At 56.6% G+C, this 12,236-nt stretch overlaps 1 long non-coding RNA gene across 1 annotated transcript; it reads right to left on the reverse strand.

The window, feature by feature from the left end:
- Positions 1-2,575: 2,575 nt before the first annotated feature.
- On the reverse strand, positions 2,576-3,649 carry LOC310922474. The gene is made up of 2 exons (XR_014592439.1): positions 3,551-3,649; positions 2,576-3,114 (listed from the first exon to the last, which is right to left on the reverse strand). It is a non-coding gene; the product is annotated as an uncharacterized lncRNA (long non-coding RNA).
- Positions 3,650-12,236: the final 8,587 nt, after the last annotated feature.

The following is a 12,236-nucleotide window of genomic DNA, read 5'->3' on the forward strand; positions in this document are numbered from 1 at the left end:
GAACTTCTGTTTTCCCATTTATTTGTCCCCAGGGTGCTGTGGCACACGTCCCTGGGCATTGGTATGTTCTGTTCACACAGTCCCAAAGGGATTGGGAGGGACTACAGTGGGGTCATCTGCTCCTTTTTGAGTCAAGTGCTGAGGGTTGCACACACATCTGTGGACAGAGTTCTGCATTATCCATGGCCTGACACAGCTGTGCACTAGTGCCTGAGGAGGTCCAAGGTGAGTCCCTGCCTTATCACACCTGCTTTATCACACCTGCATCCCTCCATGGGATCACACTGTGTGGGATGGTGCACCCTGCCCAGGGTGTGGATGGAGCTGTGAGGTGAGGGAACGGGAAAAGTCACTATTGGTGCAGTTTTTTTTGGGGAAGGACTGAACCAGGGTGAGAAGGATGAGGGGTCAGTATTGCCCTGAATCACCCCAGCCCAACCCAGTCCAGCTTCTCCCCCTGCCCTTCCCCAGCTGTGCTCTGCTGAGGTGAAAACCCGGTTATTTCCTCAGGGGAGAACCAACAACATCCCCAGCTCTGGGCTCTTCTGCTTGATTATCCCACTGCCTGCGCCCGCCACTCGCCGTGGAGAGTCCCCGCACTGGAGCTGCAGAAACAATTATGTTTTCATTACCAAAGCAAATTAAGGCGCTTGCTTAATCGAGTTTATTAAATACCAGTGAAGTCCCTGGGTAAATGGATGGCAAAGCAGCTTCCTGTGCTCGGCTCGGGGAGGAAACAGAAATGTAATCAAGGCGAGGGCTCGCAGGGCTGGGCTGGGCTGGGCTGAGCTGGGTGGGCACATGCCTGGTTCCCATGGGATGTTCCCATTCCTGAGGAGCGCTGGCCTGGCTTAGGGACCTTATTGGAGGTTTCTGTCCCCCCCTGGGCCGCCTCCTGCCATGAGACACCCCCACAAAGCTGTGGGGGCTCAGCAGGAGCAGCGTGGGGGCAGCTGCAGGGTAACCCCGTTTCTCCTCGGGATCGGCAGCTCTCCCCTCGCTCCCATCGCAGCCTTTGGCGGGTTATTTTTAGCTCCCTTATTTCCCTCAGGCCAACTTTTCTGTTACGTTTCATCCCTTTCTCCGTGTTTCTGGTTGTTATTTTCCTCCCTCAAGCCGCCTTCTCCTGCAGAGCTCCATCTGCCTTCTCCCCTCTCTGCGGGATGAGGGGCGAGGGCTCGGAGCGGGGCTGGGGCCGGGGCCGGGCAGGGGCTGAGCCAGGCTGCCAGCAGGGAAGGGCTCCTGGGGCGGGATTTTGGGAACCTCTCCCAACATCGCCAAAGGGACTGCGCCGGGGTCAGGCGGGAGGAGCTGGAAATCCCCTGGCAGTGCCCCAGAGAGCGGCTGCGCTCCAGCATTTCTGCCTGGCGGCAGCGAGGAGGGGTGAGGGAGGCTCAAGGAGCCCCAAATCTGCAGCTGATTCCCTGCGCCCTTAGGCAGGAGCAATCCCCGGCTATGACAAGGAGATTTGCCCCGTGCCAAAACCTCTGGCGGGAGAGGGAAGGCTGTGGAGAGGAGCTTGAGAGAGCCTCGTGTCCCCTGGGGCTCACAGGTCCTTGTCGGGAGGGTGACACAGGTGCTGGGTGTCCTCCTGTGCTCCCCTGGCCTCTGCCTCAGGGCAGACTGGTGGCGCTGAGACACTGGCGAGCTCCCTCGTCCCCAGGTATTGTTTGTCTTTGAGCCTGCCTGTGCCACACAGATGAGCGGATTCTAACAAACCAAACCCGGCTTATTAAAAGAAAAGATAACCAAAATGTCAGGGCTGATTTGAAATGGAAAACAGGGTCTGGGAAAGAAAAAATAAAAAGTCTAGACTGTTTTCTCTTGAAGTGCATCAGGGGACCAGGCATGGCCTCTTCCCAGCTTCTCTTTGTCCTTCCTTCCTTTTCCTCCAAAGCGTTTCTGAAGTCCTCGCTGCTCCTTGTGCGGGTCCGTCCCTCCCGGCGCAGCTCGGGCCAAAGCGGGGCCAGGGGAGGGGGCTCTGGCGGGGTCCGTGCCCTGGGTGTGCGCCCAGAGGTGGGCAGAGGCTGGGGGATGCCCGTGCCATCCCCTCCTCCTCCCCAGGCGGGGAAAAGCAGGTGAGCTGTGGAGCCGCAGCGCCGGTGCCCCGACCCCGTGCCCAGCGCCAGCCCCGGCGGGAGCCGGGGACATCCCTGTGTCACATCCCTGCCACGGCCCTGCTGCCTTTGTCCCACCCGGAGCGGGGGGAGCCCAGACTTTCTCCCTCCGTGCTCGTTTCTCATCCTTCTGTCAGGACTGCGGGCCCTCGGAGGACGCGGGGGCAGGTTTTGGGTCTCTCCCGAGGGCTGGTGCTCCAGCTCCAGCTCCAACCCTGGGCATCTCCACCCAGAGACGCGCCTGAGCTCTGGGGACAGCTCCCAGCGCTGGATTTGGGACGTGTCCCAGCCCTGGCATCACCCCAGAGCCCAGCAGTGCCTCCGCCCCTCGCAGCCCCAGGAGGGGAGGGGGATCGGTGCCTCCAGCTGCTCCTGCTGGTTCCCGTCCTCTCTGCCGACCCCACACCTGAGGCACCCCCCACCCAGAGAGAAACCGAGGAGATGTGTGATGGCGTGAATTGAGCAGCAAACCCAAGTTTATTCATAAGCCAGGATATTCATATTTTATAACGTGAAATCTCTGCTTGCTCTGTGAGGGCCTGGGAGCTCGGTGCCTTTCAAGCTCCTGAATAGCAAAATAAGGCTTGAAAGGGAACACTGCTGGGATATTTTCCATCATTTAAAGCAGGGGGTTTAATTCTTTCTGTTTCCATCTCTCTCTCCTTCCCCTTCCCTCCCTTTCTTCTCTTCCCTCAGTCTCCAGTGAGGATGTTCCAAGGAGGCCACCAACTTCAGGGCTGGGGCGAGTGGGGGGTTCTCACTGAACGGTGGGGGGCTGGAAGGTGCATCTTCATGACTGGGCGTCGCTCCAGTCATGGAATAGGGGCTCCCTGTGCTTGGAAAGAGCAAAGATTCCAGGAGTCAGCGGCTCCCCGTCAGGTGTCACCGGCAGCACGTGCCGACTGTCACCTCCGGGGCGCGGGGGGTCCGGGGCAGAGTCGAGCCCTCCGGGCCGGGGGACGCTCCGGGGTTCTTCTCCTGCACAGCCCCGCGGTTCCTGCGGGTTCGGGAGAGGTGGAAGTGCTGGTGGAGCGTCCCAGGGACACAAGGACCGGGGGGACCGAGGGGACAGAGACCGGGGGCCCGGGGCGGGGCGGGGCGGCGGCACCTGGGGCGGGCAGTACCCAGCGCTGCCGCCAGGGGGAGAGCGCGGCTAAGGAGAGCCGGGATCCGGGAGAGGGAAGGGAAGGGAAGGGAAGGGAAGGGAAGGGAAGGGAAGGGAAGGGAAGGGAAGGGAAGGGAAGGGAAGGGAAGGGAAGGGAAGGGAAGGGAAGGGAAGGGAAGGGAAGGGAAGGGAAGGGAAGGGAAGGGAAGGGAAGGGAAGGGAAGGGAAGGGAAGGGAAGGGAAGGGAAGGGAAGGGAAGGGAAGGGAAGGAGAAAAGGAAATCTGGGTGGTTACTCCTGAGCTGTGGGGCAGGAAAAACACGACTGACCTGATTCTTACAGGTGTCGCAGCTGGAAAGTCTATCCTGCTTTGATGGCATCACCATTTGTGCCGCTTGCCCAGACCAGCACCCTCAGGACTCTGAAATGCCTCCAGAATGCAGCAGTGCTGGGCTGCTCTGTGGGAATCACAGCAGAGACAATGGAAATCCAAGGGGAGGGATTGGGAAATGACCTGTCCTGGCCTTCCACTGTGGCTCAAGCCAAAGCCAGGCTCCAGGATCTCTCTGGGTCAGTTACTCTGGCATCTGCACTTCAGGATTTGTTTGCACCTTCCTGCAGGCACAGGAGAGCAGGACCCTGATCCCAGGGACACAGCTCACCTCTCCAGAGCTGGGAGCAGTGAGAAGGGAAGCTGACAGGGTATTAAATGACTCTCAAATCGGGTTTGCTTAGAATATTTTAGTTTGAAGGAATTTTTTTTCTTTTTTTAAAGAAGGGTTGAATTTCAGCCCAAAACTCATTAGTAAATGTCTCCTTGGATCTTACACTGGTTTGGTTTGCAGAGTGTCCACGGGGACTGATCCCAAAACAAGCCACTGTCAGCCAAAGCCAATGAGACCAGGAAGGGATGAGAAGGGATGTGCTGGATCTACCACAGTGATGCCAGATGAGTCCAGACTTGGTGGCTTAGGCTGCCCAGAGAAGCTGTGGCTGCCCCTGGATCCCTGGAAGTGTCCAAGGCCAGGTTGGATGGGGCTTGGAGCAACCTGGGATAACAGAAGGTGTCCCTGCCCATGGCAGGGGTGGCACTGGATGGGCTTTAAAGTCCCTTCCAACCCAAACCATTCTGCGATTCCATGACGTGAGGGCAGGCTGGTTTTCCATGTGGTGTCTCTGCTTGGCAAATGAGGAATGAGACAGATCCTGCTCTCCTGCTGGGGGACTCTGCAGCCCTGGGGAAGGGAGGAGCACCTGCTCCCCACAGTCAGGCACGGAAGGGATTTGCAGAGTTAGCTCAGCCTTGAAGTCAACTCGTCAGCACTGTTCCAGGTGTGAAGTGGGCTCACGGGGGAAACTCAAGAAAATAAACAGCTGGGTGAGAGCAGCCAGCAAAATAAACCCACCAGAGCTCTGTGTGGGGCTTTGCTGGAGCAGCTGATGAGCTCACAGAGCAGTGCCAGCCCAGGGAACAAATCCCCTGGCCCTGGAGTGAGCAGGAGAGGGCTCAGCTCAGCTCCTGGGAAGCAGGTGGTGGCTCCAGAGCTCCCTCTCCGTAAGGTGGGGATGGATCAGCACACCCTGTCACAGCCAGGACAGGGTGCCTTGGCAGGGATGCAGCTGCACCGGGGAGCCCGTCGGATCTTCCTTTGAATCGTGAGGGAATTCAGACGCGGCTTTGAGGGTCTAAAGGGAAAGAGAAAAGAGAGAAAGAAAAAAGGAGGTGAGTGTAAGAAGTTGGGTGTTTCTATAGCAGCAGCGGCAGCACCCCGTGCTCAGCGCCGGGAGCAGGTGGGAGCGCCCGTCACTCAGCACAGCGTGGTGACAGAGCTGGCAGCCGCCTGATAAGAGATGCTGCCTCCATGGCTGGGGTCCCACCAGCTCTGAGGATGGATCCCTTCCCCGGGAAGCTGCTGGAGGTGGGGGAGGAGGAAAGCACGGGCTCAGGGAACCTCAGAGAGTGGGAGGAGGCAGTGCCGGGTGGCACCAAGGGGACAAAGCCCTGGGTTCCTGTGGTGTTTCCCACCTGAGGGGCTGTTCTGGAGAAGAGGCTCTTGTCCCAAAGAGCTCAATCCCAGGAGATAGTGATGGGGGATGGAGGCCGTGGGGAAAGGGGCAGGTGGGGACTCTCCTTCCCCCACGAGGGAGTGGGTGACAGGAGCTCCAGGGGCAGTGGGATGGGGACAGAGGAGCCAGAACAAACCTTCCTGCGCCCAACGGAGTGTCCTGAGGACAGGAACTGCAAGAGCTGGTGCCGAGTCAAGAGAGCAGCTGAGAAAACACATTAATGCACCATAAAGAATGTCTTTGCTTCCCAATGATCTTTTTTATTACTATTATTTATTCATTTATACGCCACTGCCTTGGTTTTTTGGTTTTTTTTTTTTTTCTTCTTTTTCCCTTTTCTTTTTTCTTCTCTCTCTCTCCTTTTTTTTTTTTTTTTTTTTTTTTTTTTTCCTCCTCTCCCAGCTCTTTCAGTGCCTCATACCACCCTCTCCACCCCTGGAGACTGCATTCAAACACTGTCTGATGCTGAGGGCTGGCTGGGGGGGTCCAGGGCCATCAGCATGCCTGGCACACGCCAAGCCCAGCCAGCAAAGCAGTGCTGGGCCCGGCCACGGCTCCTCCAGCCTCCAAATATTTGGATTCTAAAAAGGCTGGGATAGAAACACCAAGAAAAATAAATATTTTACAAACAGAGTAACCGAAAACCTAAACAGGAACCCGCCGCCTCTTTCTGCCCAGGGCACGCTACTGAAGCGGAGCTTGGATGTCACAGCTGTGGCACTGACACTTTATTTCCTTACAAAGGAATGTTCTGTGGCTGCAGCACCGCATCAGGCCACTCTCGTGGAGTTTGGGAATGAACAAAACCTGTCTCGGGGTGCTGGGCAGCTCCTGGGCTGGGAATGTCCCTCTGCTTCCCTTGGGGGCTCTGGGCACAGCTCAGGAAATCAAACCTTTCCTCCCTCACACACCTCGGGAAGGCACGAGGGGAGCCTGGACCTAGCCAGGCTCTGGAGGTGAAGGATGAGGGTGGAATGTTCGTTGCTCCAGGAGTCACTTGGGGAGCCCTGACCTGGCCAAGGTCAGGGACTGAAGCAGAAGGGGAAGATCCCTGCTCAGGGCAGGGGGACTGTGGGGTGGGATCCTGTGCTGGCTGAAAGGGACAGGACCACACCTGAGCAGGGGATGAGAGCAGGGCCTGGGGACCCTCTCCATGCTTTAAAAGCACAGGGACTCCAAAGCTTTCCACTACCCTCACTGGCCCAAGGGCCTGTACTGGTGGCTGGAGGCATCTCCTGTGTCAGCCTGGTCTTTGTTCAGCATGGGAAATGTTCCCTCCAGGCTCAAACAGTCACCATCCCATTTCTGACACTGTGAGTGCCACCAGCTGGGACCATTGCCCTCGGGAAGCTGCTGAGCCCTTTCAGTCAGCAGTTTTTTGGCTCCAGTTCATGTTCTCTGCAGCAGACCAAAGGAGACCTTGTCCCTTTGACTTGTTATTTAGGGGTCCCTCAGGACCCAGAGACACAGATCCCTCTCTGGGAGAGAAGGAGGAGGGTAGATGGTCCTAAGCCAAAGGGGAACAAGATGTTCCAGTGCCTGGTGCTGCGGTCACTGGCTCAACTCAGCTGGGGACTGGTCACAGAGGGCCACCATCATGGCACAACTGTCCCTGGTCCCTCCAAACTGCTCCCTTTGCAGAGCTCTGGTGGAGTGAATGAGCACGTGTGGCCTCTCAGCCCCAGACACAGGATAGGACAGACCCTCAGGGTCCTCAGGGTACCCTCCAGCTTCCCATCCATGCCCAGGCCCCGAAGTTCACACCCACCCCCTGCGCCCACTCCCCTCTCCAGCTTTGGTGGGGAGCTCCGTGTGCGTGGGGCTCTCTGGGGCGGTGGTGGAGCCTTTTTTTGTTGTGGTTGTTATTTTTAATCTGCATATTGTTCTGGATTTGCGTCAGAGACAGCAGGTTGGAGAAACGTGGCTGGCTCTTGGAGCACAACGTGGCAAGGTTGGCAATGCCCTCCGGCTCCGGGAGAACGCGCTGCCTCCAGCAGCCGCCGGATCCGGCAGGGCTGGGCCCAGCCCCAGCACTCATCCCAAGGTCTGCAGCAGCTTTTAGTTACTCCTCACTTTGAGTCACAGAAGCCAGGCCCTGAGGATGAGCAGGGTAGGGAGGAAGGCGCTCTCAGCACCAGAGCAAGCACAAGATTTGGTCCCGTGGGGCTGCCCAGTGGGAGAGGAGCTCACCCTGCGCATGAGGGATCCCACAGCATCTCACCCTCCTCTGCACAGGGAGATGCTGAAGAATCAGCAAAGTCACATCCTGCCCTGGAAGCTCAAAAGTCCCCTGCCTGGGGAGCCTGGAGCGTCCTGTGTGGATCAGCCCCAGCAGGGTAAATCCAACAGCTTCCAAGCACAGAAGCAGCGTGGGTGGGGACAGTTCCCCCTGACTGCCACTCTCCTTCTGGATGGGAACAAACCCTGGTGAAGTCAGCAGGGGAGGAGGGAGCTGCTGTGAGCCCCCAGGAGGGAGGAACAGCAGTGGTTGCATGGCAGAAACACGAGGCTGGGACATGGTGACCTCCTTGTCACTGGAGCAGCATTTGCCTTCTTCCCCTCCTCACTCTGCTCCTCATCCCATCCCATGGGAGCTGTTCCCCACTCGGGACAGGGGCTGCTCCTGCCTCTCCCACCTGTGGGAAGAGCCCCTTGCTCACCTGCCCCTCCCTGGCAGGAATCTTTCTGCCTGGTGTTTGGAAGCCTCCAGGAATGAGAAGGAAAACACGCCAGGATCTCACTGAAAGCACCAACTGTTCTCCTCGCATGTAAATGCTGCTGCTCTTTTGATTTTAAATGGCTTTAATGCCGAGTTCATCTGCTAATTCCCCTCCTGCCCCTTGTGTATTGTATATTAGGAGAAATGTTGTTCTGTATCCTGAGCAGTTTATTTTATCGAGTTTAAGAGAAAATCCCATACTGAGATGCTGCAGATAAATATTCATTGTCACATCTGCTTCGGTTTAAGATTGTTGCCTAAAAATGTTAAAAATACAAACATATTTGGTGGGGGAGAGGCTGGGGTGGGAGGGCTGGGGTGGGCTGCTGAGTCTGGGCCCTCAGTGCAACTCGTCAAATATTTTATCACCAGCAAGGAGAGGAATCACAATGAGGGGAAATCACCCAGGGGAAGGAAAAAGGGAACAGCAGCCTGAGAAGACTCAGCCAGCCCCAGCCTTGGGGCCCAAGTGGAGCAGTCCTGGGTGGGAGCATCCCTGGCATCACTCTGGGTTGGGGGACAGCTGTGGCAGTGCAGGGGTGTCCCATTCTCAGCCACTCAGAGCATCCTCCAGGGTCTCTCACAGCACCTCAGTGCCCGGGATTGGGAGACAGATCAGCAACAACAGGAGTGGGATGTTTTCCCTGTCTGTGGAATGCTGCACCGTGGTCTGGCAGTGCTGGCAGCACCCAGGGAACTGCCTGGAGGATGTGCCAGTGCTGGGAGCCCCTGTCCAGCCCGGCTGTGCCTGGCAGTGCCGTGGTGGCCCTGCTTGGGACAGCCACCCCATCCATAGCTGTCCCATCTCCACCAGGAGCTCCATTGGTGGCAGTTCCAGCAGGGAGGCTGGGAGCTGCCCTGGCTTCTGCTGCCTCTGGGAAGGGCTTGTCCAGGCCACACTGGACACACACAGTGACAGGACAGCTTGGGACAACATCAAGGGGACTCAGCTTGGCACAGTCTGCTCTGTCCCTGCTCTGGAGACACACAGAGCTCTTCCCTCCCAGCCTCTGCCAGTCCATTACTTCTGCTCAGCACTACAATTTTATTTTACATTTAAATAAAATAAACTTGACCTTATTTTATTTTTCTTTCAAAGCTTTTTGCAGCTCCACCAAACGCAGCCAGTGGATATGGAAGGCATAGTAATAAGGATAACGCTTTCCACTTGCTGAGCACTTTATATTCTCCGAGCACTGTACAAACATTACCTAATTAAACAGAGCAAGGCAGCAGCCCTCTGCTCCGGCCTAATGCTGGGAAATGGAAACAAGGAAACTCTGAACCAATATGTCAATAACATCAAAGTCCCATTGTCCTGGCCTTGGCTTTGTTGCAAAGGAATCCGAAATTGTCTCAGAGTTTCCAACATGGCTTCGGGCTCTTCACACTTGGGAAACAAGTGTGAAAAAACTGTTTGGGAGTCAGACGACAAACCCTGATCAAAGTTGGCAGAAGTGGCCATGGAGACCCCGGGGCTGCAGCCTCGCCTTTGATGCCGCCTCATGTGGGAGCCATCCCGGGGGCTCTCGCCCCCCAGCCCTTTCCAGGGCTGGCATCTTCCTCGGGGCCCTCATGTGCATCTGGGGAATGTTTCCTATTAGGGATTCACACTCTGGTTGAGCTGCATTCCTAATTGTGGAGACTTGAACGGCCCTAATAGGAAACACACCCGCAGCAGAGTCCCTGTGAGTCATTCTCCCATCAGAGCCGTCCTTGGGCTGCTGCCACATGGCAGGGACAGGGCCCAGGGGACACAGGGCCAGGGCCCAGGGGGGATCCTGCTCCCAGCTGTGCCACCATTGCTCCAGTCTCTTGTTGGGGGCTATGCCATGTGCTGGGAATTCTGTGCCTGCCCTCCATGGCACAGTGTCTTTAGGACATATTCCATGTTGGCTGTCCTGTTCCCACAGCAGCTTTGGCACCTCTGGGGGCAGAAGGGGGCTGTGTCAGAATCTGATGCTCAGGGGTGAGTGACCATGAACATGTTCATGTTCCCATGTCATGTTCATGCCACGCTCACGTTGCCATGGCCACGTTGTGGTCTCTGCCCAGCTGGAACTGTGCACAGCCACTGCCCATGCTCTGGGATGTGGCCAGAGTGGGAATGCCTCAGTCTCATGTCCCACAGCAGCTTAGGGGTTCCAGGCTCTGGCCCCAAAGTGCAGCCATCCCTTGTTTAGCAAAGTGAGGTGACCTTGGAGAGTCCCATTTGTCACCCTGACAGCCCGCACGGCTCTGGGAAAAGGTCACCTGAGCTGTACCAGCCTCTCCCTTTCACATTTATGCTGATGCCAAATTAATTCTTCATCAGAAGCCCAAGTGCCCCCTGTGCTATTGTTTGATGTTTTCGAAATCTGCCTGGGTTCAGGTGTTCTCCTCCCTCCTCCCCAGCACTGAGACACGACAAAGACAAAGCATCAGCCCCTGCATTTTTAGGACAAATTCCCTCATTCTGGGGATGTTCTGGCTGAATCTCAGTGCATTTTTCTGTGTCTGCTTGACAGCAATACCTGGTGATGTCAGACAAGCCTCTGGGGCCCTCGGCTCTCATTACCAGCCTGTCTAATTAAGGAGAGATGCTGCTGCTGACTGCTTTGGAGAACGATGTGGGAAAGCAACAAATGCCAATCTCCATCACCAGGGTCTGTGCTTTTGGGGTCTGGATCTTTAGAGACAGGAGGGCACCCCTGAGTGTGTCCCAGGCAGTGGAATGACAGGTTCAGCAGCAGGAGGCTCCTGGGCAGCAGGAACCCCTCTGAGCCCCAAAGGGTGCAGGGCTTGGGGAGTCAGGAGCCTGATTTTATCTGAGCAGGCTCACTCCAGTTGCTAATAATTAGCAGGGGCTGGCTGATCATTCAAGGCAAAATGAGCCACTCCCTATCCATTCCACCCCAGCTGGAGGTTTGGGTTGGGAAAGTGGGGGTCCTGCATGTTGCAGTTCAGATCCCTTTCAGTCCTGCAGCCCCTCTTGAGTTCCCAATGAGGCTGCTCCATGTCCCCTTGCTCAGGAACAACCTTTCCCAGGACTTTCCCTCAGGTTGGGGATGTTTGGCACAGGGGGAAGTGGGAACTCATGTTTTTATTCTTCTGCAACAGGAATGTTTTTCCTCCTGTTATTCATCAAATTCTGCTGGAATTTAATACTCACCAGCTCTAAACAGCCTCTTGCACTAACAGTGATTGATGGTTTCCAACGAGTCCATAAATGCTGCCCCTCCTCAGCCCTGCACTTTCTCTCCCTTCTCTCCCTATCACTCCATCTCTCCTCTCTTCCCTTGCTCTCTCCTCTCTTCTGGGCCAGACAAAAGCTGATCATGCTGTTGTTATGTGGATTGATTTGTTTTCTGTTTCTGCTGTGTTTTGGGGGTAGGAAGACATCAGGGATTTGTGAAAGAGCAGTGAAATGCCATGGCCAATGAAGCCTGACTAGAAATTCCTCAGGTTATTATCTCTTAGGTGAGGGAAACCTGGGCAAGTTTCTGGACGGAAAACACTTCAGGAGCAGAGAACAGCAAAGCTCAGCAGCAGCTGCCCAGTTCTCCCAGTCTGGGGAAGGCTGGAATGGGAGGTGGGGTGTGTCTGCACACTCAGTGCCAGCAGACATCCCGGGGTGTAGGGAATACGCACAGGATTCCCAGCCCAAGGAATTGGTGTGGGCTTCATCCAGGGTAACAGTGGGATGGAGCAGTCCAGGACAGGGCTCCTGAGTGGCCTTGTGCCCACAGGGGCTCAGGGAATGACAGCAACTGCTCAGTTCTCGCCTGGATGAGCAACTTGTAATGCCAAGGCACAAATTCCCAGGAGCTCCAGCTCTGGGGGTTGGAGACAGCTGGTGCCAGGAAACAAGGAAGGGAGAGATTGAAGCAGGTAAGCTGAAACCTGGAGAAGTCGCCCTGTGACTCTCTAGAGACAAAAGCCTCCAGCAAACGCTGGCAGGGAGGGCACTGTGGGATGCCCGGGATAACCTGGTGAAGGTGAGGGCGCCGGGCAGGTGATGCTGAGGGACCAAGGTCCCCCCAAGAGGCAGAGCCCCCTCCCCGCAGGGCTCAGCTCCGATGGGAAGGGGCTGCTCCTCGCCCGTCTCCTTCACCGTCACGGCAACTCCCGGCCGTTTACTGGACTTCCCACAAGGCTGGATGAATTATCCCCGCTTTCCCGAGCAAAGCTCCCTCCTACCTGGTGGGGGCTGCCCTTCCCTTGGAAAGCCCGGCGCTCCGAGGAGCCCC

This window comes from Zosterops lateralis (genome assembly GCF_965231275.1).
Source record: "Zosterops lateralis genome assembly, chromosome: Z".
NCBI classification, from domain to species: domain Eukaryota; kingdom Metazoa; phylum Chordata; class Aves; order Passeriformes; family Zosteropidae; genus Zosterops; species Zosterops lateralis.